At 41.5% G+C, this 25611-nt stretch overlaps 2 long non-coding RNA genes across 2 annotated transcripts in view; one reads left to right on the plus strand and one right to left on the minus strand.

The window, feature by feature from the left end:
- The window catches only part of LOC140120454 (uncharacterized), a 43946-nt gene that overhangs the window by 8087 nt on the left and 10248 nt on the right, over positions 1-25611 (minus strand). Inside the window, exon 2 of the long non-coding RNA XR_011853799.1 lies at positions 6346-6495. This is a non-coding gene — a long non-coding RNA (uncharacterized lncRNA). The remainder of the gene's footprint in view (positions 1-6345; positions 6496-25611) is intronic.
- Positions 19582-20152, plus strand: LOC140120453 (uncharacterized). The gene is made up of 2 exons (XR_011853798.1): positions 19582-19677; positions 19858-20152. It is a non-coding gene; the product is annotated as an uncharacterized lncRNA (long non-coding RNA).

Genomic DNA, 25611 nt, shown 5'->3' on the forward strand with positions numbered 1-25611 from the left:
CCTCCTTCCTTCTAAAATGAACTTTTAACCCCTTCCCGACATTTGACGTAATAGTACTAATAGTAATAGGTGCGTTCCCGCAAAATGCAGTACTATTACGTCAAACTTCTGTCGTGTTATAGCCGACACCTGCCTTTTACACCCGCGATCGGAAATTTCTCCGATCACGGGTGTTAACCCCTAACACGCCGCGGTTGCGGGGGAATCGGTTCCCCTCGCGGAGCTTACCAGGGGGGTCCGTTGCTCCGATCGCAGCCCCGGGACTGCCAGTGCCCGGGGCTGCGCGATCTGCTTCCTGGTGCCGGGAAAATCGAGAAATTCGAGAATTTTTCCAAATTTTCACCAAATATCTGATTTTCTCATAAATAAATGCAAAACATACCACCAAAATTTTTCAACTAACATGAAGTACAATGTGTCACGAGAAAATAATTTTTAAAATCACTTGGATATGTTGAAGCGTTTCAAAGTTATAACCATTTATAGTGACACACAGGTGAAAAGTGGCTTCGGTGTTAAGGGGTTAAAGTTATGCTTATGAGATACAAAGGCTCTTAGTGGGGTTATCAGACCCCCTTTTCAGCTTCACAGGCTGTTACAGAGTCTCTCCCGCTCTGTATAGCAACCAGTGGAGCTCTGGCAATGCCCCTGAGTCCTTTTGGTTCATTAGCATAAATGTAAAAGTTGATTATAGAAAGAAGGAGGCCATGGATAACAAATACAAGAAGATTACCAGAAGATTGCCTGGATCGACGAATAAATGTCCCTGATTTATCATGATGGATTTCTATTCTATTAAAGGATATTAACCATTTGAAAAAACAAAAAACCTACAAATACTCACCTCCACTCCTCTTGATGTTGATCCCCATGCTGTCCTCTGCTAGTTTGACATGCTACGATCAACTAGAAAAGAAAATTATAATTAGTAGCCTGGAGCGTGGGGATTAGATGTCCGGCGCTCTGGGCTGCTAAGTATGCACGCCCCCACACCTCCCTCTCCCATGCTGGAAGAGAGAGGTGACTTCACACAAGGAGTGTGAATACATGCCTCTTGCGTGACGCCACTTCCCTCTCTCAGACATCTCGTCCCCGCGCTCCATGCTATAATTATAAGTTTCCTTTCTAGTTGATCCCAACGTGTCAAAATCAAGAGGAGCGGAGGTAAGTTTTTCTAGGTTTTTTGTTTTTTCAAATGGTTGATTTCCTTTAATCAATTTTGACCAAAATGATAGTTATTCTTTCACATCAGCAATATGCTGCCAATGGAGAAGGGCAATACTTTTTAATCATAGTTTTTAATGAAGTATTTATTTTGTTGATAAGTATTTATAAGTTAATTTCAATGGCAGGTTCCCTTTAAGGATGACCTGTCACCTAAATTATGCCCCCGTTCAAACATAGTCACCTAATCCACTCCCAAGTCCCTTTATATTTATGTTAAATTTATCCTCCTGTCTTCAGGAAAAGATTAGGAAACTGTACCTTGATTTTCTGACCTCTTACCAAATGAGGTCGGTATAAGTTTCCTTTCTAGTTGATCCCAACGTGTCAAAATCAAGAGGAGCGGAGGTAAGTTTTTCTAGGTTTTTTGTTTTTTCAAATGGTTGATTTCCTTTAATCAATTTTGACCAAAATGATAGTTATTCTTTCACATCAGCAATATGCTGCCAATGGAGAAGGGCAATACTTTTTAATCATAGTTTTTAATGAAGTATTTATTTATTAATGAAGTATTTATATTCATAAGGGGGCATGCCGGCACTCCTCTATGAACTGCAGCCACCACCCCCCGGGTTCCAGTTCTCACGCTTGCGCAATGGATGCCGACGTCTCTGGTTTCTTCTGGGGGACGCGTGTGCAGTAGTTCCCCTACAAGCCGGGCCAGGCAGATGAGGGAGTGCGCAGGCCGCATCACAGAGCCAACTGTGCTTGCACAATACAAGCAATGCTGCCGGCCTGAGTGACTGACACATCAGGTCATAGCGCTTTGCGCACTGGATGGCGCCTAGTATCTTGGCATCTAGTACAAAAGCGCGAGAACTGGAACCCGTGAGGTGGTGGCTGCAATACATAGAGGAGTGCCGGCACGGCCTTTTATAAATATACCTGACCGCAGGCACACAGGTCCGTGAATCTGACCTCTTATTTGGTAATAAGGCACATTTTCCTAATCTTTTCCTGATGACGGGAGGATAAATTTAACATCAATAGAAAGGGCCTGGGGAGTGGATTAGGTGTCTATGTTTGAATGGGGGCATAATTTAGGTTGACGGGTCCTCTTTAAAGGACATCTACAATCAGATAACCTGACGGTAGATGATTATTACTTATGTTTCCGTACCCGTGTGTTATGAAGCGTCAGCGCCAGTTTTGTGTGCCATATCCTGCTTTATGAACACAGTGCACCAAAGAAAAAATGGTGCACACATCCAGAGCAGTGCAGGGGGCTCCAGATTCATGAAGTCCTTGCGCTAGTTTTGATGAATCTTACACACTCCACAGACAGACTGCACTAGTTTTGATAAATATGGGCTATTGTTCACAACACACTAAGGCTACATTCAAACTGCCGTTTACCGCCTTACCATAGCACACAAGCACACGGCAGTGCCGGGGGAGAGCGCTGCTCACCCCCACCCCTCTCCATAGGAATATATGACGCTGGTTGGGGTTGGTGCAACCATTGCGATGTACATTGGCCATATACGTCTTCCATACGTCTCCCATATGTTCATGTGAATGTAGCCTAAAAGGTACAGTTACACAGATCTCCAGCGCCAATACCTAACACTGTGTGTAGCTTTGTATGGTCAAATCTTCTGAACATTTTTAAAGGGTATGATACGACAAGGCAAAAATCAAAATGCTGGAATATAGGAAGAATAGAAAAAGATGACTAAAATAAAAAGAAATTTACATTCTTAAATTGTGTTTCTTTTTATAGATCCGTAGTGTTTATAGAGTCCTGATCTGCTCCATATTCTAGTAATCATAGGCTGGTATTGCTATTATCATACACAATGCTAAGAGTTTACATTGCTTTTATTTTGCTCCTCTCTACTATTAAAATGCAATGTAATGAGAATAAGCCATGGTCTGAGTCGTATTCGAGACGAGATCAGCACATGTCTCTAAGCCATTATGGGTCATTTTATGTATAATTTTGGTATTCATTTCAATCTATGGAAGCCAAGCGATGAAGATCGATACTGAATGCGGCAGATAATAATACTAAATGAGTATAGTTATAGAGGAATTACAGTCGTAGCTGTTATTTAGAGCTCAATGATGGGCTGCAGCCTCACATTCCGCTATGATCTCTGATGTTATACTATTCCATTGTATTCTCTATAGCCATTTCTTTGTGTATGAAACAAGTAATCTGCTCTCCTAAGTCTTGGCTGATAGCGGACATGATTGTTCTCTGTGTCTATAAATAATATGAAGCGAGACAGCTCTTCTCCATGTTAATTCTCAATTTCAGCAAGAAGGGAAGAAACAAAATTATTAAAATTATAAAATTATCCCTTTAATGGGAACAGAAATATAACTTTGTGTATACAAACTGGTAAGCAATGCGGAGATAATCTGCTCACTAATCTGTGAACGTGTCCGCTGCGTGTTCTCTCCATTTTGTTTCCCTTTTGCTTCTGTTTTGTCCTCACATCTGCAATAAAAATCTAAATATTGCTTAGAAAACACAAAAGCTGGTTCTCCAGCCTTATCAGTAAAAAAAGAGCACTTGTCATCGGGTTTTTTTGCAGACCCAGAGGGGCAGATTTACTTACCCGGTCCTGTCGCGATCCCCGGTGCATTGTCCGATTTGAATTCGGGTCTGCTGCAATGCACTAAGATCGTGCGCCAAAGTTCCTGCATCCGTCGCTTCCGCGTCGAGGTCTGCCGGAGTTCACCTGCTTCTTCCCGGTGCGACACAATTCTAAATGTTAAATCCCGCGCTCAGTCCGAATCCGTTGGGTTGTCCGACGGCCACGCCCCCCAATTTCTGTCCCGTGAAAGCCAACGCCGATGCGCCAAAATCCAATCGCGACACAATCCCGGGGCAATTCGGTGCAAAACGGGAAACCCGACGAAAATGTGCTCTGCGGACCCTTAGTAAATGAGCCCCAGAGACTTCTATTGATCTTCCATGATCCTTCCATGATCCACATCTGTGAAAAAATAAGAAAGGTTTTAATTTTTTTTCCATGGATTAGTCAACGTGGAACCACCCTTCGAAATCAATGGCTCAGTGAGGCATCGGTAAAAATGACTGAACCTCGGACGTGAAAAACAATGCCAATGTGAAAGAGCTCTAAATAAAATATACAGAAAAATCTGTTGAAATATCTAAGATGTGAACTGGTCCTTCACCTTCAATTTGAGGTGCATTAAGGAGAGAACATATAGCACTGAAATGACTGTAATAAAGTGTTCACTACAACTACACACTACTACTGCACAAAGGGCAGCGAGCCCCATACTGAATGATAGTTAACATGACTACGATGTGAGTTGAGGCAATTGATGAGCTTTACTACAGATAGATGTCTTTTCACTCAACTCATTTCAGTATTGAAAGCACTAATACAATTCTGCTGGAGTCATGTGAAAAGCAAGAACATTCTCTTTGAACTCTATGGGGTTATTTAACTGGTTATTTTCCATCATTCAGTGGAGAGGATATTCCCATTTGGACATTCACGTTTAATATCATTCATCTTCCATACATATACATTTTTTCAACTGGGTGTTATGTAAAAATTTTTAGAAACTAGTTAGTTGTCCTTGGATACAACCACCCCCACTCCCTGACAGCGGTGGCCAGACATGCTCTATTGAGGAGCCCGACCACCTGTATTCAGCATTCATAACCACAGGACGGCTGTGGGACATGCAGTAACTCCCAGACATTTCATATAAAAATACAATTTCTTTCTTTGTGCGATCACTCCAGCAACTGTGGTTGTTTCCAAGAACAACAATTTTGTTTCTGAGTGAGCACATTTCTATATTTATAGGAAATTATCTTCATACAGGTAATTTTTTTTAATAACATGCAATGGAAGAAATATATGTATATGGGAGGTGCATCAAATGAAATGTCAATGAACAGATGAGAATACTCTTTTAATTTCCTCCCTTGTAGACCACACAGGAGAAAGTAAGACACGTGTCTTAATATTCTTCATCAAGGTCAGTAGTGTTTATAAATCTCCATATACTGTCACTATTCAAATGTCGCTTATAAGAATCCATATACAGGCAGTCCCCGGGTTACGTACGAGATTCTGTAGGTTTGTTCTTAAGTTGAATTTGTATGCAAGTCAGAACTGTATATTTTATACTGTAACCTCAGCCAAATTTATGGTCTCTGTGACAATTGGATTCTAAAAATGTTGGATTGTCATAAGAACCAGGATTAACAATAAAGCTTCATTACAGACACCAGTGATAACTGTTATAGCTGTTTATTGTAGCCTAGAGCTAAAGTACAGTAAATTACCAACATCCAGAGGTCCATTTGTAACTAGGGGTCGTCTGTAAGTTAGGTGTTCTTACTATCTATACTGTCACTATTCAGGTGTCTCTTGTAGAACTCCATATACTGTCACTATTCAGGTGTCTCTTATAGGACTCCATATACTGTCACTATTTAGATGTCTCTTATAGGACTCCATATACTGTCACTGTTCGGGTGTCTCTTATAGGCCTCCATATAATGTCACCATTCGGGTGTCTCTTATAGGCCTCCATATAATGTCACCATTCGGGTGTTTCCTATAGGACTCCATATACTGTCACTATTCAGGTGTCTCTTATAGGACTCCATATACTGTCACTATTCAGGTGTCTCTTATAGGCCTCCATATACTGTCACTATTCAGGTGTCTCTTATAGGCCTCCATATACTGTCACTATTCAGGTGTCTCTTATAGGCCTCCATATACTGTCACTATTCAGGTGTCTCTTATAGGCCTCCATATACTGTCACTATTCAGGTGTCTCTTATAGGACTCCATATACTGTCACCATTCGGGTGTCTCTTATAGGACTCCATATACTGTCCCTATTCAGGTGTCTTTTATAGGACTCCATATACTGTCACTATTCAGGTGTCTTTTATAGGACTCCATATGCTGTTACTATTCAGGTGTCTCTTATAGGACTCTATGTAATGTCACTATTCAAGTGGGTGTTATCACAGCTTCTTGTCTCCGTCAACATGACCGCACTATTGCTGCCCTCAGATATCTGTCTACCTTTGTGAGGATTAGTATTAATATTGGCTAATGACTACACAATTTGCTATTCAAAATAAAATTGCTATTCCGATAGACCCACCTGATATGTTTCCGCTAACTGGTGTCATCAAGGGTTTGGGGCTCATCCAAAGGATTGTCCCTCTTGCCCATCACTTGCTGGAATTTTCACATATGTAATTTTCCCTTTCGTATCTGAAATAAACAGCTGTCCTGGGACTTTTGACTCATCCTATAAATAATGGAAATGAGACCTTAATAAAACCATTGTAGAGGAGGGTTAGACATAAAGGCAAGGATAGGAGAGAACCCACTCATAAGCCATAACAAAGATCACCGAAATAACGACTATAGAAAACTACAGAGAAAAGAGCAAAAATGAATACATTGAAGGATAATTCAATAATAGATAAGTCTGAATACCCTGTAACTATACATGACTAAACGTGATAATAACAGATTCCCTTTATTCAGTATTCCTTATAGTTAGGAGCTAAGAATAATAAATTGCTGTATTCCGCTGCTTTTATGAGTGCAGCTTCCGAGTCCTCATCTGTAGTCTCACTCCGTATTCTATACAAAGGTTATAGAGAATGAAGGTCAGTTCTTTTAAGCATCTTGTGGGCAGTAATTTGTTTTGCTTGCTTGTATGACACATAGATCACGGCAATGCAGGTTTGCTTTTATTTCATGTCACAGAAAGAAACTTCAGATTCCGGCTTCAGCGCTTCAGACAAGGGAAAGTGCATGACCTCGGCTTTTCTGTTATGTATAGTCCTTCCAAAATGGATCATATAAGAGGCGGCTCTTCTTCTGCCCCCTCACTTTCCTCTATCACTTATATGAACCCTGACATCTGTTGCCCTTCTTGTTTATCAGAAATGTCATTTTTGATTTTCCGATGTTTTCTTTATTAACTTTCCAAAAACAGTTTCTGATAATATAAAAATTAAAGGTATAGTCACAGAAAGTCACAGAAGCAAGGGATGTTACAATGTTTTCTTATTGAAGGCTTTTAAAGAGGACCTTTCAACACCCTAGACTTCCCAAAATGAACGTACCATAAAGCAGACTCTAGCATCCTGATTCTGGGGCACTTGGAATTTTCTTTCTAGCCCCCTCCGTTCCAGAGATATGACCCCCGGGATCTGACGATTCCGAGGTCTGCATGGTCAGAAAGGAGGAGCTGCAGCACCGGTGGCGGGGCATGAATATGCTAAAATCTTCTGACACCATCCGACGCTGATTGATAAGAGACTCCTTTGTATTGGAGTGAGCGTGCGCCGAGCAGCGGCTGCGCGATCCTGGCATCATGTGTCTACAGTGCCGAGTGCGCGCAGCTGCTTGTCCCTGGCAGCACACGGAACACAGCAAGATCACGCTGTGTTCCAATCTAAAGTGCACCCGGCACTACAAACACATGATGCCGGGGGCGCGCAGCCTCCTCCTTTCTGACCATTTCTGCAGCTCCTCCTTTCTGACCATACAGACCTCGGAATTGTCAGATCCCGGGGGTCATATCTCTGGAACGGAGGGGGCTAGAAAGAAAATTCCAAGTGCCCCATAATCAGGATGCTAGGGACTGCTTTATGGTATGTTCATTTTGGGAAGTCTAGGGTGGTGAAAGGTCCTCTTTAACTAGTGGTGAGCGGACCAGAGCCGCAGAGTTCGGGTTCTTATCAAACTTTGCAGGTTCGGGTCCCCAAAACTGACCCCAAACTTCATTCGAAATTTGGGGCCCGGGTACAGCTCAATTCCCCCACAGTTAACAACCTTGATTGGTGCTGGCAACAATGCCATTACTAACTGTCTAAATGCCAGTGGCACAGGCGCCGGCAGGCATTTAAATGGCAACATCATGAGCACTGATCATGGGTGTTATTTCTTTAAATGCTGCTCGCAAAGTCACCAGTGGCATTTAAATGATGTCACTGCAAGTATCAACCCCCCAAAATAGCTGCTACCTGCATGTTAGTGCTGCAGCAGATTAAATTCTGCTGATGACCTTGCCAACGGCATTTAAACAGTGAAACAGTGCCCGGACCCGGGCAAAATCAAAATCTAATTTTAACATGTCTGCTCATCACCACAAAACAATAAATTGTAAATTTGGTTATTGGCCATTTCTCTAATTTTAGTAAAGTAGCTTAGGAAATTGTAGAAGCATTTGATAACCAAAATTTAACACCTTAAAGAGAATGTATTATTGTAGTTACATCGGTTTTCTGGAATACAAATGTCTCGACTGACAATTTTCACAACATTGGGGCTCATTTACTAAGGGTCCGAATCACGCATTTTCGTTGGGTTTCGCAAATATTTCCGATTTGCGACGAATTGCCCCGGGATTTTGACGCATGCGATCGGATTGTGGTGCATTGGCGACAGAAAACGGGGGACGTGGCCGTCGGAAAACCCGACGGATTCGGAAAAAACGCAGAATTAGAAAAAAAAAATTGTGTCGCAAGAATAGCACTCACATACACCAGCATCTAGTGGATATCGGGCGCAGTGAATCACGGCAAGCTCTGAATCAACGTCGGACAACACGCCGCAGGATTGCAAATGGACCGGGTAAGTAAATGAGCCCCAATGTTGTGACATTTTTGCAACATTTGCAGATGTATTTCACTTTAGCATACTTATGCCAAATTTTTCAAGTGAATCCAGATGTGTATATGGATTTATGAAGTGGGTCTTTTCAAAAATGTGCAAATTTAGGCTAAAATTCACTCCAGTCACCTCCTGGCATAGGAAATACTTATGAATTATTTGAGTAGAGATTTTAAAACTTTTTTCATATACCACAGTTATCAAGCTATCGAGCAACTGTGTTAAATCTGACATACAAAGACAATGGGATCACATTTACTATCTGTCTGACGGATTTCACCGAAAGTGCATTGTCCGACGATAATTCACTCTGCCGTGATTCACTAAGATCGTGCTCCCGATATCCTGAATGTGTCGCTTCCCCGCTCAGGTCCGCCGGAGTTCACCATCTTCTTCCTGGTGCATGTAAGTGCATTGTCTTGCAACACAGCTTGAAAGTTAAATCCCGCGCTCAGTCCGAATCAGTCGGTTCGTCTGATAGCACGCCCCCCGATTTGTGTCGCGTGGAAGCCAGTGCAGCTGAGAAAACAATCGCGTGTGACACAATCCCAGCGCAGACACCTGTTAAATACCTGTCCAAGCCGTGCAATCCCCAAAAAAGGTGCAAAGTCCGACAAAAGTGAGCAGCGCGACCCTTAGTAAATAAGCGCCAATATAAAAAACTGGCACAAGAAGCCTGTCTAATGATAAATCCGCCCTACTGCACTTGTCTTACTACTTGCTTTAGTCGGTGATTCAGAAGTGGTTCCTCGCCTTGGCTTGTTTTTGACTCTTCTTCTGCCCATTCCCTTAGATCTGCTTTTTTGAACATTGTAATCCATGTATGTCATATTTTTGTAGTAAGTCTGCTATAATCCTGCACTAGCTACATTCTTTGCAACAAAGTCCAAATTCCTGTGTAAAGCTGAATACTAGAGATTTGAACCTATTGTCATAGGTGTGATCCTGTGTTATCTACAACAGTATGTAGAGATGCATTTTGAGAAATGATCTCTACAGACCAGAAAGTGTAAGTCTCCTATGATTTGTCAATTTCCTCATCCTTTGACAACCAGCTACCCAAATGCCTAAACCACTTGTTATCTTACCCTTAAAAAAGACCTGTCACCAGAATTTTACCACCGACTAACAATGCCTTCTGATAAAGGGTTACAAGTCCTCCCCATGTACCTAAAATTAGTGGGGCACTGAACCTTATTGACATATCTTTACTGATATGTAAATTAGCTTTTCTGTACGGTCTATCAACACAGAGGTTGTCCACAAAAATTTGACCTGGTCTGGGGAAGGTGGTGTAACACCCCGCGCACTGCTGCGTAAGGGTACGGACTCTTGTTTCTAGCATCCTCAATCCCACCTGGTGTGTCAAGGGGGGAGGGGGAGGAAGTGTATGAATGTAGTTGTTGTTGATGTATGTGTGATGTACGAGTGGGCTGGTAGCTTGGGCTGCGGTAACGTTTCATTTACATTATACTATACCTAACAACAATATTGTGTCTAATTATGTCTTATAAGGTCAAGGCGCATCGTTACTGTCAAAATATTGTTGCCGCAATGTATGTATGACAATGTATTTCTGTACTAAGTTGAATTATTGTTGTTCCTACAAATGTTCTAAAAAATTCCAAAAATAAACACTTTAAAAAAAATAAAAAATCTTTAAAAAAAAAAAAATTAGCTTTTCTGACTCTGCTGGCTTTGACTCTTCTCCTCTCTCAGGCTGGAAGTGAACCCCGCCCCATTACTGTGACTGACAGCTCTGTGTCTCTTCAATTCACTTCCCTGCTTCCTTGTACTTAGCGACCGTCTGCTAATATTCTACTACAAACATTTAAAGCTCTATGTACAGAGGGGAAATATTGTGTCAATTTTTTAACATGGTGCCTTGTGTTACATTCATGTCATGCGGCCAGAGTGACACCATTCTTTAGCCTTGTAACAATAGCAAAATGTACACCATGTATGTGATCACATGAAATTACAGCAGCCTCCACGGAGGAAGGAGAGAAGTAGAAGTCTATAGAGGCTTCTGTGATTTCATGTGGCAGATACATGCATGGGGTACAGTTTGCTATTGTTAAGAGGCTAAAGGACCTGAGAAGATGTCACCCTGGTCACACGACATGAACTGCTGAATAGTAAGGAGACATAAGGCATGGTGAGGAGTAGATGGGAGGGGCCAGCCAAGCAGAACACACCTCCTGTGATGCCAAGGAATATAAGATAAAAGGTGATTTATGGGGATGTAAGGAAAACTATTTTTAGCTAAAAGAAGGGTGTCAGTCAGTTACTAGGGCTCTATAGGAACCTGTCACTGGCTGTATATGTGCAAATGTGGTGACAGGTTCCCTTTAAAAACATTTTCTCCTTTATATTCCAAGTTCCTCCTGTCACTGGCTATTGAAGGTTTTATCATCTCTATGATCATCTATCATTCTATGTTCTCTCATCTCCTCGTGCCCTGTCTATTTTTAGTAAGTTAAGTAGAAATTGTCCCTCTCCCAGTTGGAATTCCTATTCCTGTAATGTATCCTGGCTTGGGTCCACCATATCCATTAAATTCCTAATGACTGTAGGGTCAAGAATTCTGACATATGAAGCGGGACATAGATATATTATAGTTAAAATAAGTCTTTTCTTTTCATGTAGAGCTAAAAAAATGTATTAATAGATGTATGCTGATTGATTATTTTCTGACCAGCTTTCGATAAAGCTAAATCAATGCAACCATGACATAGAATGAATGTAACATAGAAGCCAGGGAAAGACAATTTGCAATATACTGTGCCAAAGCCAAAGTTCTGGACAAACATTCAGACCATTGGTGACCATTGAGTTAAATTCCCTTTGGATCTGCATCTGACCTGCTGTTTCAATTTTTTGTTTTTAATACATATTGGTCACACCAATGAAAAGCTAAAACACAAGACTCTAAAGTCAAATTGTTAAATTGTTTTGCAATAAAAGCAAGTTATGGAGGGTGAGAGAGTCCATGTAACTTTGACATTTTTGATCAATTATTGCACTGAAACATATGCACAACATTGCATATAGTATTTAGCCTCCATTTCAGTACAATAGAAAAATATATACTTGAGCTATAATTACTCCCAAGTACATGGATGAGTACTGATAACATAGATAACATAGATATGCTGTACATAAAGTCATGTATATGTACATGTGAGGTGCAGTTGGTAATGAATGGTCTACATGCTTCACAGATTTAATGACGCCATTTTGGTTAAACTTAGCATCTTGGACCCCGTAGGCCAGCCTAAACTGGCATTATGAGTTCAGTTCTTCTGTCTGGGGTTCAGGTCAGTAAATTGGGTTGGGACACAGACCAAGTTTCACACCCGGAACTTGGCCATGTGATACAGCCCTTATAATACAGTCCCTGCCAACTGCATCAGATGTACAGATCTTTATATCTAGATATCTATAATCTACGGTATATAGGCAAAACTTGACATGGTTTGGTGAAAAATAGCTGTCCAGAGCCGTATCTTGAAGCTGCTGGGGCTCTGTGAATTCAACATTTATGTATAAGGTATTGTTCATTGTACTGCTTTCTTCATGTAGGGAAGAGATTGACCCCGTAAGTTTCCTCTACACCCTCCATAGTTACACCACTATTGATATCATAGTCATGCAGTGATTTTAATCATATAATACAATGAGCAAACAAATCATACATAACTGCTTGTCTGGACCTCAAAGTGCAACTAAACATTTGAAGCCAATTTTTGTCTTCATTTCAGAAATCAATAGTGTAGATGAAAAAGATATAAAAAAATTCTTGTTCTGTTTTATCCCTTGCCTGTATTGAACAGTGTTTCTGAAAACTAACATCAGATGGATACACTCCTTTTATCAATTAGAGAAAGGAGAGATTGATGAAGAATTGGTGAATGATACTGGCTAATTTCCTGAAGGTTGACTGACCTGAAGAAGACCTCTTTCCTAAGTTGAAACATGTTATTGTCTTGCTCTTTCAACATTTGTGTTGTGGTCGTCCTTTTACCCCATAGAACTAGTAGTAAACACCCAACTTCCCAAGATGTTCTACAAACAATAGACCCAACCCAAATTAGAGCTGCATCAGAGTGCAACAGCAGCCAAGCCATCTTATTTACAAGGTCCAAGGTGAAGTGACTGCAGAGAAGCCTGGAGCTTGGTATATATCTGTTGTTTGCCAGACAACAGACGGGAGATAGGATATAGGATGGATTAGTAAAGGGAGAGTTGACATTTCATGCAGTTAGCGAGTGTGATAGGCTTGCCTAAAAAATGGGTTTTAAGAGCATGTTTGAACTTTGGAGGGTGGGTATTAGTCTCAGAGTCTGGGGAAGGGCATTCCAGAGAATTGCTGCAACTCGGGAGAAGTCCTGGAGACGTACATGGGAGGTTCAAATTAAGGTAGAGGTTAATCTAATATCATCAAAGAGCGATAGACTGAGATGAGAGAAGAGAGATAGGGAGGTGCAGCATTATTCAGAGCTTTGTGGATGAGGGTTAATATTTTAAAGTGAATACGAAAGGAGACAGGCTGCCAGTGCAGTGATTGGCACAAACCGGAGACATCCGTGTAGCGTTTGTTCTGAAAGACGAGCCTGGCTGCTGCATTAAGAATAGATTGTAGAGGAGAATAAGTGCAACAAATAGCATTATAGAAGTTTCAATAGAAATGGTTGGATTCTGGAGGCAAGAGTGAGCAAGAGATTGAATATATGGTAAAAAGGTGAGGTTAGAGTACAGCACAACCCCAAGACAGCGGGCCTACTGCCTCGGTGCTATAGTGATCCCACAGACCGAGATCAAGAAATCATGGTTGGGTCGGTTAGCAGATGGTGGAAAGATAAGGAGTTCAGTCTTAGAAAGATTAAGTTTTAAAAAGAGAGAGGAAATGATGTTGGAGACACAAGAGAGACAATCACTAGTGTTGCTCACAGACACAAATACAGTGTTTTCAGCAACAATTTCTTCCTTAATAGAGCAGCGTAAGACTAATAGCAGGAGGTCACATACTTGGCTTCCTTGATATGTGATTATCATTATGGAGACGCTTTGTGGCTAATAGAAATCTTTTTGTCCTGAACAGAGACCTTAGATAAAAATAGGTGACCTGGGCTCAGAGCAACCATGTTCATCAAGTATATTTCTTCCATTGCTAAGGAGACTACAGAAAAAGGGCAAGAAAAGAGCAAGTTTGGGTTCAATTTTCATTCAATCATTTAGTAAATGTTATTTAACTGTTTCTTGAATTACTGTTACACAGATAGATACAGTAGATATGACTTCTTCAACGAATTCCAACAAATTCATATTGAGTTAGACTATATTCACACGACGTGTGCCTGCCATAACGTAGCACGGCGGGCACATGTAGGTGCTGGGGAGAGGAGGAGGGGGAGCACTGCTCACCCTGCCCCCTCTCCACAGCGATATATGGTGCACGGCGCCGTTTTCCGGGGAAAAATAGAACATGTCTTTTCTTACTCCCGGCTATGAAACAGTACAGTGTCACAAGTGTACGGGCACCGTACCACGCCGTGCTCCCATTGATGGCTATGGGGGACACACCCCCGGGAGGAAGCGACGGCGAAACGTGCGTCGGGGTGCTGTGGCGGTGGTCATTACCTACAGGCTGGCAATTTTGGTACTATGCAACACCCGGGTGGGTAATGTGCTGGATTACAACCAAAATTGAGTATACCGTATCTTTATCTGTTTATGTGCATTAGGTAATGCTCGTTATGTATTTGGATATTGCTGACTATCGCCACGCTCTTGTTCCTGTGGATTTTATTCTATGTTTTTAATGTTTTTTTGATGGCCATATTGATGAATAAAGTCTGCATTATATATTAATATCTGAAGTGTTTATGTGTATTACTGGTTAGAGCATTCTGTGGTCCTATATATCTTTATTGGTATTATACATACAAGATAGGGTCTGTAGGTTTGTTCTTAAGTTGAGTTTGCATGTAAGTCGGAACTGTATATTTTATCATTGTAATCCCAGACAGAACTTTTTTGGTCTCTGTGACAATTGGATTTTAAAAATGTTGGATTTTCATAAGATCCAGGATTAACACTAAAGCTTCATTACAGACACCTGTGATAACTGTTACAGCTGTTTATTGTAGCTTAGGACTAAAGTACAATAAACTACCAATATCCAGAGGTCCGTTTGTAACTATGGGTTGTATGTAAGTCGAGTGTTCTGAAGTAGGGGACCGCCTGTATACAGCGTATATACGACAGCCGTATTTACGTCCCCCATATGGTAGTGTGAATATAGCCTTATACATTGATAATATTCTTAATATTCTTAATAATTTTTAACAATCATTAATTGTGTCTCAGATAATTGTATGTAGTGATGTTATGAATTAGATTTCATGGAATGAATTTTATTTCATATTTGAAATTTTTATCACTGTTTATTAAATTTATAAAATTTACTAAATGTATCAAATTTACCATGTCTATTAGTGCCAGTCTTTTTTACTTTGTAGCTTAGTTCCAGCTACTATCTGCAAATAGCACGGTGCACATTGGTTAATTGTTAGGGTGTACCTGTGTATGAGTGCCATCCTTGCTTTTTTCTGCTATATATACACTATATATACTTTTTGTAAATTTAACCCCAAAAATGTTTTTTAAAAAGTCCTTAAACTTGTGGTAAGTTGTAACTAGCCATATTTGTCATAAAAAAAACACAGCAAAAAGGGAGCGAGGAGTTGAAGAAGATGCGGCCCTTAAACCGCTATGTACAAAAATTTGTATAAAACGCCCCAGGCATAAAAGCGTCATGAGAACCAGTTGTTAAGGGGTTAATGAGACTTGTAAATCAGAGAATGTTGTATATTACTTAAAGGGTTCCATCAGGAGCTAAATATGAATGACTTATACTCAGGATGTACATGATATCATGGAAGAAATAACTAGAGCTTCCCAACTGGAACTACGAGGGAATTATATTTTACATTATATTACATTTTATGCACTCAGGCGACCTGAAGGCTTATTTTTTAGAACTTCTCTTACTGACCTAATAACCTTTAAGACTACTAGACTTTAAGCTGATTCAGTATAGGCCCAACACCCTCACCTTCCATCAACCAGCTGATAGCAGAGGCAGTGACCATCTGTAAAAAGCACAATAAAGCGCAGTCTGTGATTCTGCATAACTTTCTCTGCCTCTCTCTGCATCTCAATCTATGTCATACACTCATCATCTTTTTCTTAAAGTTAATACTTTCTTAAAGAAGCTATTAACCCTTAGTGTTGACACAGCCCATACTGTACCTTTCATGTAACTGTTTCACTGTTGGTTTCTACTAGTTATTACATGCTGAATTCACCTCCATGTACATTATGTAGTGTTCTGTGGATTTACTTGTGGGAATCTTAGTGTTTACTTACTTAATGAGAAAACTCAAGGCATCGTGGTAACTGTGGACAGCCTAAATTTGACTCAGCTGAAGGGCAGACACAGAAAGGTCTCCACCCACTTTACTACTGCTGGGAAAGATTTTTGACAAGCAGCTTCAGAACAAAAAAAATGCCTCTCGAAAGAAAATGGCAATCAACACAATATGGACATTATTCCGTTTGCCTTAAAAGTTAGACTCACATAAGACAATTTAGTAAAAATCATTTCAACATCGGATTTACTTTTTAAATATTCTTTCTATTTTGTCTATTCATTCTAGGTTCCTTTGTGTGTATTATATGTGCTCACAATAACACAGAGTGAAAATATCTGGCCACATTGCTAAAAAGAGAAAACACAGACATTACTAAGAGAATTCTTCTCTGTGCAGCTAAAATTAGCCTTCCTTAAACCGTCGAGGTTACAAGTTCCATTTACAGCCTTTTATGAATTATTCCGTGTTAGCATCATGAAAATGACAAGGCGTGTGTCATAGCGCACGCACATTACCAATGCATGCTTTAATATTTTAATTAAAAAGTACAATACAGAACTAATTTCACATCTCTGCTAAGATGCTTCTAATCCATTTTTGCGGCATTACTATAAATGATATAGCCTGGAAAGTCTCGAGCTCCCATGCACTTGTGCTGAAGAAATACTTAGAATGAAGTAGAATAGGCTGGGATAAAAAAAGATGGAAAGCTTTTTACCTGAAAATGTTAATAATTTATTCTAGTTTGGGCAACTTAAAGGGCATCTACCACCAGGATGAAGGATTTTATGCAAATGAGCCTGAGGGGCTCCAAGGTCCATAGGTGTTAATGGAGCCCGGAGCCCCTCTACCTCGTTTGCATACAGTCTTTCATCATGGTGGTAAATGTCCTTTAAGCATGAAAGGGCAGAATGAAGACGTCATACATAAAAGTCTTGAAAATCCATAGGGTTTTTATTAGCTTTTTAGCAACAATTTTTATTAATCAAAAAACCAGGAGTAAAAGTTTGCTCCAAGCTTATTATGTTTGTGCTTTGCATAAATTGTGTGGATGATTTTTTTTCTTTATCGTTTCTCTTTTTTTCAATCCAATTTATTGGATTGGATTTTGGGATCTTGAATCGGCCCTTTTAAAGCCAGCACCCAAATTGGACTGGATTCATTATCACTGTGCCACCCATTTCACTTTGGTCATATGGTTTCTCCCTTTTTCATATACTGTATATGTTGCATGTAAGATTTGTAACTTTTTATTCCTGTGTTTTTCATGAATTGCTAATTCTCTGCTATTTGGCTGGTGTTATTGCTTAAAGTGTAACCGCCATTTGAGATCATTTATATCATCGATATTGTGTCTGGGGGGGGGATGTGGTGAGCATTTTGCTAATATACTTCATTAACAAATTCTGCTTAGTTTGTAAAAACAAATAAAGATAATTCTCCAATAGAGATGTGTATTTGCAGCATGTACATTGTATGTCCATGGAGGCTGCATGAGCTCACAACTAATCTGTGTATTTAAACAGCTCTGCCAATGAAGATAAACCCTTTACTTTCAGCTTGATGTCTGATTATAGTGTTCATAGCATACTACAGCCAGGGAGAGAGCAGAAAGGGTTAAAACTCACAGCTGTGTAACAAACAGGAGAAGACAGGAGAAACAGGAGAGGGGAACTTAGCAGACTGTCTCTTTCCAAACTAAAGAGAATGAATGATACTAAAAATAATTGTTACGGCACTTCCCCCACACAATATAAAAAATCATCTGACATGACGGTTGCGGTTTAAAGGAAAAATCTACCATCAAAATCAAGCATTATAAATCGGGGCACTTACTCATAGATCCAGACACTGCGACTGTGGTAATCTTCTTATATTGGTTATCATTGCACAAGTGATGAGAAAGGGTAAGACAGTGTAAGAGCCTTTGAAGATCAGAGGGGGTAGCCTCTCAGGTTCATTAGCATAATTCTAAAAGTTGATTTTAGAAGAAGGAGAAGAAGGAGGTCATGGATAAAAAATATATCACAGTCACAGTGGGAAAAATGCATTCAAAATCGATTTTTACTATCCCTGTATAAGATTTTCTAAGATTTGTGTCCACTAATAAATAATCAACCACATGTCTATTTTGTGCTACAAAAACTGCAAAAATTGTGCTTTACAATCCACATCACATTTACTGGGGTGATCGCTAAGAATGAGCGGATCCTGACAGACATTACAAATCCAGGTGCCCGAACCCAAACTATATCTCATCCCCTGCCGGTAGCACCCGCAATCAGTACTGGCACGGATTGTAGGTGTTTACCCTTTAAATGCCAGCGTGCATGCAGCATTCCAATTAATTTAAATGCTTGTGTTTATCTTGTTTATTTTTCATTCTTCGGCTCGGGTAGTTGGCCAATCCACAATCCACTGAATCCCACAAAAAGTCACATAACAAACATTTTTGTTGGCTTATTTTATATGACTCTAGGATTGGAGTGCCTAAAGTTTGCAAAAAGCACTTAAATAGGTATTCCCATGAAGACAAGTTTCTTAAATATACTCATTATAACAAACTAACACATTCTCTAATTCACTGTTATTAACAAAAATACAGACTTTCACAGATGTAAGTCCAACCTGTCTCTATCGTTCCTGGTGTACACAATTTCAGTTGCCGCTAGAATCGACCCTGTAACTTCTGACTTTAGGGTCAGACGCCATCTTGGATTTTGCAGTGATTGCAGAGTTTCTGTCTCTCTCTGCTCTGAGCCTGTAGCCACGCCCCCTGCACAGAGCTCAGAGATACTCACTGATCACTTCCTGCCAGGAGATCGTGAGAAGAGAGTAGCTGCAAGCTACAAACTACAAGTAGATCAGTGATCTGGGGTAAGGGGGAGGCAGGGACATATCTGTGAGATGTAGCAGAGCTGATAGTGTGTAATAGGCATCTCATGGATCTCATGCATCTCTTATCTGTCTCATCTCTCCTTCTATGTGTTAGTACAATGTCAGAAGCCAGATGAAAGTGTATACTGATAATGTAACCACTTTGTGACCCCACAGAACTAGATGGATAATACAGTAATCTGTCTGCTTAAAAAGGGATTTTCCACTGAGCAGCCTAGGGAATGATAGGGGCTAAAACAGCAATAACACTGAATAAAAGTGTAAAGTGTGGGGTTATTATGATCTTTATTGCGTTAACATCACTAGGGGATTGAAATGTGAGAATTTTCTTTCGTGTTTAAACCCCTTTAATGCCTCCCCTCTAAATTTTAGAGACTATTAGTAATCCGCTTCAGTGTGGAAGATTTCCTTGACCCAGCAGATTGACCTTTCAAGTCCTGCACTATGGAACCTTCGCTGGCCAGGTTGATAATTCCTTATTACATTTCTTTGCACGATGCTATGTGAGCCGACATTTCTTGGATGCCAAATTTGCAATCTTAGTCGCTTCTTTCTTTATAAATCCAGCACAAAAACCCTGACAAGGTTGTGGTTTCCTAAAACACTTCTTGGCAAGGATAATTGTATTTTTTTTTCCATTTCAGTTCCTTAATAGTCATGGATCATGTGAGTCAGAGGCAGCAGCTGGATCCCTCACCAGTAAGCAGGAGAATGCCACGGGAATGAGCTGTTACACGGCAGCCCATGAAGGAAGGCCAGAGATCGCTTTCGCAATTTACAGAAGTCACCGAGGGAACAAGTCACATAGAAAAGCGTTCAATTACTAATTTCACGTTAGAAATGTTAGCGACAGAAACTCGCCAGCGGGTCCGTGCAGCCTGCTCATTACATTACGGGATTAAAGAACATCTGCGCTGAATAAAAATACATTTAGGTGAATTATTACGGCGCAGTGAGTTTTTATTTCTATGTCATGCTATTATGCTCCTATTTAGCATAACTTCTGTTTAAAAAGTAGCTACTGGAGCCATTTTGGGCAGGTTTGAAACTATCATTTGGTCACACAGGGGCCTGCACCGGCCCACTCCCGGCCGCGCCCTCCGCTTGGCTGGCCGCACCCCCCCCCCTTCCTCTTCACGCCCCACTGGCGTGAAGGTGGCGGATCGGGGCAAATAATCACGAAAGCTAGCAATAAGCTAGCATTTGCGATTATTTCAGGGCCTCTGCACCACTGGCATGGCACAGAGGTCCTCCTAGATATGCCCCACAGTCTCTGAGTGTTCCCAAAGTGATAGACTAGGACAGATTTACTACCACTGGTAGGCGTTTACTATGGTCATTGCACTTAAATTTGGGTCTAAAATAGGGGCTTTTATTGGCATTACACAGCCCAGGCCAGTAAGTGCCCTTACAGTAGCCTAGTCACAGTGTCCCCCACGCAGTAGCCAACAGTCACATTGCTCACCACATGAGCTAAATCAGTGTGGCACATTTCTGGCGCACGTTCTTCACGAATCTGGTGCTCCCTGAACTGGCCCGACAGAGTGCACAATTTTTTTTCTAGTCTATCTTTAACATGGGGCGTGTGACGCACTTCTGTCGTACTTGGATGATAAATCTGCCCGCCGCCCGCCTGTGCACCAGAACGCCTAGTGCAGCTGCGCCACAAAACGGTCACGTGCAATCCATTTGTGGTGCAGACATTTCTTAAATACCTGTGCAAGCAGTTTGCACTAGAAAGAACATGCAAAGTCCACCAGAAAACTGGCACAAAGCCCTTAGTAAGTGTGCCCCGGAGTCCCCAACAGTACCTAGTAATCACACAGTAAACCAAATCACCGTGTCCCCTCAGTAGCCAAAAGTCAGATTGCCGTACCCAGTAGCTGAGTCACAGTGCCCCCTACAGTATTCAAGTCACAGTGTCCCCTAAAGTATCCAACACAGTAGCCAAGACACAAAAGCAAATAGCCACATTGATATCCACATTAGCAAAGTCTCAGTGTACCCCGAATTTATGCAAGTCACTGTTCCCCTGTAGTAACCAAGTTAACGTATCGCCCTCACCCCCCTCCCTTGATAGTAACAGTGTACCCATAGTTTATGAAAACTCTGCTTCCTCCTCTTCCTCATCCTCTTGGCACCTTTTCCCCTACAGCGTGATACAGGAGCTCTGTATGTGAAATTAATAATTTAATTAGCTGTCAACCTCCATGCTGCAGCTTTACAGGCTGTTACAAGGTCTCCTTCTCCCCCCACTCCCTCAGCACTTCCCTCTCTCTACCTACTGTATTCTCACACAGTGGTAGGAGGGAAATTCACCTTGCACAGTATAACATCCTGTGAAGCTACAGCACGTGGAAGCTCAGGTAACACCCCCTCAGAGCACTTCTGGATCATTAGCAGGGGTGTCGCTAGGTCAAAAGATACGGGGCTCATGCCCCGGATCTTTTGCCCGATGCGCCGGATCTCCCTGGGTCCGGAGGACATTAGCCCCGCTGCCCGGCATTCTCCTCTCTCTCTTCACGATCAGTGTACACTGCTTATCCTGCAGGACCTGTGATGATGTCACGATCACATGACCTGCAGGGGGAAGCAGTGCACGGAGCTGCATGAGTGAGGTGAGAGGGAGAACATAGGAAGATCTATATGGGCACATAACAGGGGGATCTATATGGGCACTTAACAGGGGGATCTGTATGGGGCACATTACAGGGGGATCTGTGTGGGGGCACATCACAGGGGGATCTATATGGGGCACATTACAGGAGGATCTATATGGGGCACATTACAGGAGGATCTGTGTGGGGCACATTACAGGCGGATCTGTGTGGGGCACATGACAGGGGGATCCGTGTATGGGGCACATTACAGGAGGATCTGTGTGGGGCACATTACAGGAGGATCTGTGTGGGGCACATTACAGGAGGATCTGTGTGGGCACATTACAGGGGGGTCTGTGTGGGGCACATTACAGGGGGGTCTGTGTGGGGCACATTACAGGAGGATCTGTGTGGGGCACATTACAGGAGGATCTGTGTGGGCACATTACAGGGGGGTCTGTGTGGGGCACATTACAGGGGGGTCTGTGTGGGGCACATTACAGGGAGATCTGTGTGGGGCACATTACAGGGGGATCTGTGTGTGGGGCACATTACTGAGGGAGATTACAAGGGGGACATTACTGGATAGATGTGTGGGTGACATTATTGGGGGATGAGTGGGTGACTTTACTTGGGGGGGGGGGGACTTTACTGGAAGAGAGGTGTGGGAGACAATACTGGGGGTTGTGTGAGGACATTACAGGGGGGCTGTGGGGACACTTCTTGGGGCGTGTTCACACGTGGCAGCAGGAAGGGCCTAGGTTTGAGCTCACATGAGTTTCCAGTGATGTTTATGTGATGGATAACGAGCGGCTGGTCTCTTGTATTTGTTTAAATGCCACGTGTGAGCACAGCCTTAGGGTGATGTTACACGTGGCATTTTAAATGCATTTTTGGCCCCTTTTTAAAAAATCCATTTTTGAAAACGCATCAGTTTTTGACAGGTTTGACCAATTATCTTAATTCAAACTGGTCAAAAATGGATACTATTTTTGACGGACTGCTTAAAAACTTGTGACATCACCCTTACAGTATTTTGGGAGAGTGTTAGGGGCAGCAGTAGGACAACACTGTCAGGGCGCGTTCACACGTTGCGTTTTGACCTGCGTTTTCATTGCGTTTGAAACGCATATACAACAGCTGAGGAGAGGTGATTTGCCTAATTACATCACTGTTAACGTTTCCGTTTACAAAACGCATCGTAAACGCTATGTTAACACATACGTTTTGTTAACGCATGAGTTAACATTGCGTTTACAAACGTATACGGTAATGTAATTAGGCAAATAACCTCACATCAGTTGTTGTATATGCGTTTCAAACGCAATGAAAACGCAACCAAAACGCAACGTGTGAACGCGCCCTCAGTTTTGAGGTGGTTTTAGGTGCAGTTATGTTAATTTAACAAGTGAAAGACATGAACTGGTGAATTTGAGTTTGAAGGGGAAACCTGTTCCACAAATGTTCTTCACTGCACCTAAAACCACCTCAAAACTGATGGTGATGCAGTTGTAACTGCAACATGTGAACGCAACTTCGGAGAACGAAGATTTTAGGATAATAAAGGACATAAGATGTCTGTGTGGTGAACTCCACAGAAAGGAGACGTGGTGATGCCGAGTCCAAGGGTGGTTGCACATGTGGAGTTTTGAACCCGTTTTTAGAAAACGCATCCATTTTTGTCCATTTTAAATTAAGATAATTGGTAAAACCGGACAAAAACAGATGCGTTTTCAAAAACGCATGCGTTTTTTAACAGACTTAAAATGCCTGACTAAAAATGGACTAACAACCGGTTCAAAACGTCACGTGTGCCACCACCCTAATAGTGAAGTGGACATGTCACCTGCAGTCACTGGATGTAAGTCCGGATTTCTCTGGTGTTTCTGTAGCTGTGTAGCCCCCTCAGTAAAGTTGTTATTGGCACAGCCACATGTGAGGGGGTTATTTACAGGAGGGGGCAGTACTGAAACTCTGATACAAATGCATTGGGGCCCGCGCCCCGGATCTTTTACCACCCTAGCAACGCCCTGATCATTAGTATAATTTTGAAAGTTTATTTTCGAAGGACATATAAAAAGAAAACCCCAGTAAGGGTGCCTGGATCTATGAGTAAGTGTCCCTGGTATATCCTGCTTGATTTTGGCGGTAGACTTCCTTTAAGGACAGTTTTAGTCATGACTTGGTGTCAGATATCTTGTATCACACCTAAACTTAAAAAGGTTCTGTCACCTCCCCTGCACTAATTCTGGATCTTCTTTTACAACTTTGTGACATTCTTCTGATTTTCCTACTAGAAATTAACAAATACTTTGATGTGTGTTCTCAGTTGAGGGGAGAGTACAAAAATATTGGGGCTCATTTACTTACCCGGTCCTGTCGCGATCCAGCGGCGTGTTCTCTGACGAAGATTCGGGTCTTCCGGCGACTAAGGTCGTGCGCCCGATGTCCACCAGGTGTCGCTGCTGCCCTGAGGTCCGCTGGAGTTCACCAACCTATTCCTGGAGCATGTGAGTGATTGATTTTGCGACACAATTCGTTTTTTAAATTCCACGTTTTTTCCGAATCCGCCACGCCCCCCCCCCCCCATAGCGCCGAAATATGATCACGTGCACCAAAATCCTGGCGGAATATAGCGCAAAAAAACTGAAAAAGTCGGGAAACCCGACAAAAGTGCAGCCGCGGAGCCCTTAGTAAATGAGCCCCAATCTGTCCTTTGCAGTTGTGCAATAATTTATACATTTCTAGGAGCGGAACAGTTCAAGCCATAGGTGATTATGAATAAAAATCATTATTATAGTTTATTACAACTAATTTAATGATGGACATATAAAATATTCAGAATCAAGATGAAGCTGCAATAATAATAATTCCATATATAGTACATAGTCACATGTAAATTGTACAGTCCACTATCTCTAAACTTGATAAATTATTCTTTCCTTCCCTCCAACAATTACAAACTTCTGTCCTGACACCTTTGTCCTTCTTTTCAACATTTCTTTACTGATTTTTTCAGGGTTTTTTTTTGACCCTTTAACAAAAACATTTGTTACTGAAGATAAGCCTCCTCCATTGTAGACAACACCCTGTTACTTCTATTGTGAAATGATAGTGAGTACAAAGATTAAGAGCATCACCTACTGGTTATATGTGGTACTACAATAATGGGCCTTCTAACAGCATAGGAAGTTTTAAACTGACAATGATGTTAATTGACAGCGTGATTTATATATAAAGTAATTATTAAGTATAATAACATCCAGTGTATACGGCAGGTTTTTTTTTTACTAAATAGAGTCTCTAGGACCCCTATGGTACAAAGAACCATGTGCAGGGGTTTTCCCCATACACGGAAAAAGTGAAACCTCTAACTATCAATAAAGAAGGAAAATGAATTCATATATTCAATAATAGGGTAACTTTTTTCTAGAAAAATCAATGCCAAAATCCACCTCCTTTTAACTCAACTACCTGGTTGCGGGCAGAGGACGACAGTAAGGTGTGTATTTGTGACCCCATTTGCTTGAAAGTGTATTTTGCTTTCTTAAATTTAATCAAATAGGTGTAATAGGTGAAAGTGGAATTTCTGTGGCTTGCTGTGTATAGTGCAGAGGGAGCCAGATTCAGGATTTCTGGTACACATTTTGCATGAATGTGGCACCCTTGGCACTGTCCTGACAGAGTGCACCACTTTTTTTGGTGCACCTTTTATATATGGAGTGCGACACCACGATTCTGTCGGACTTTGCACGTTAAATGTGGCACATGGTCCAACTGAGCACCGGCGCCCCTTCA

This window comes from Engystomops pustulosus, chromosome 3 (assembly GCF_040894005.1).
Source record: "Engystomops pustulosus chromosome 3, aEngPut4.maternal, whole genome shotgun sequence".
Lineage (NCBI taxonomy): Eukaryota > Metazoa > Chordata > Amphibia > Anura > Leptodactylidae > Engystomops > Engystomops pustulosus.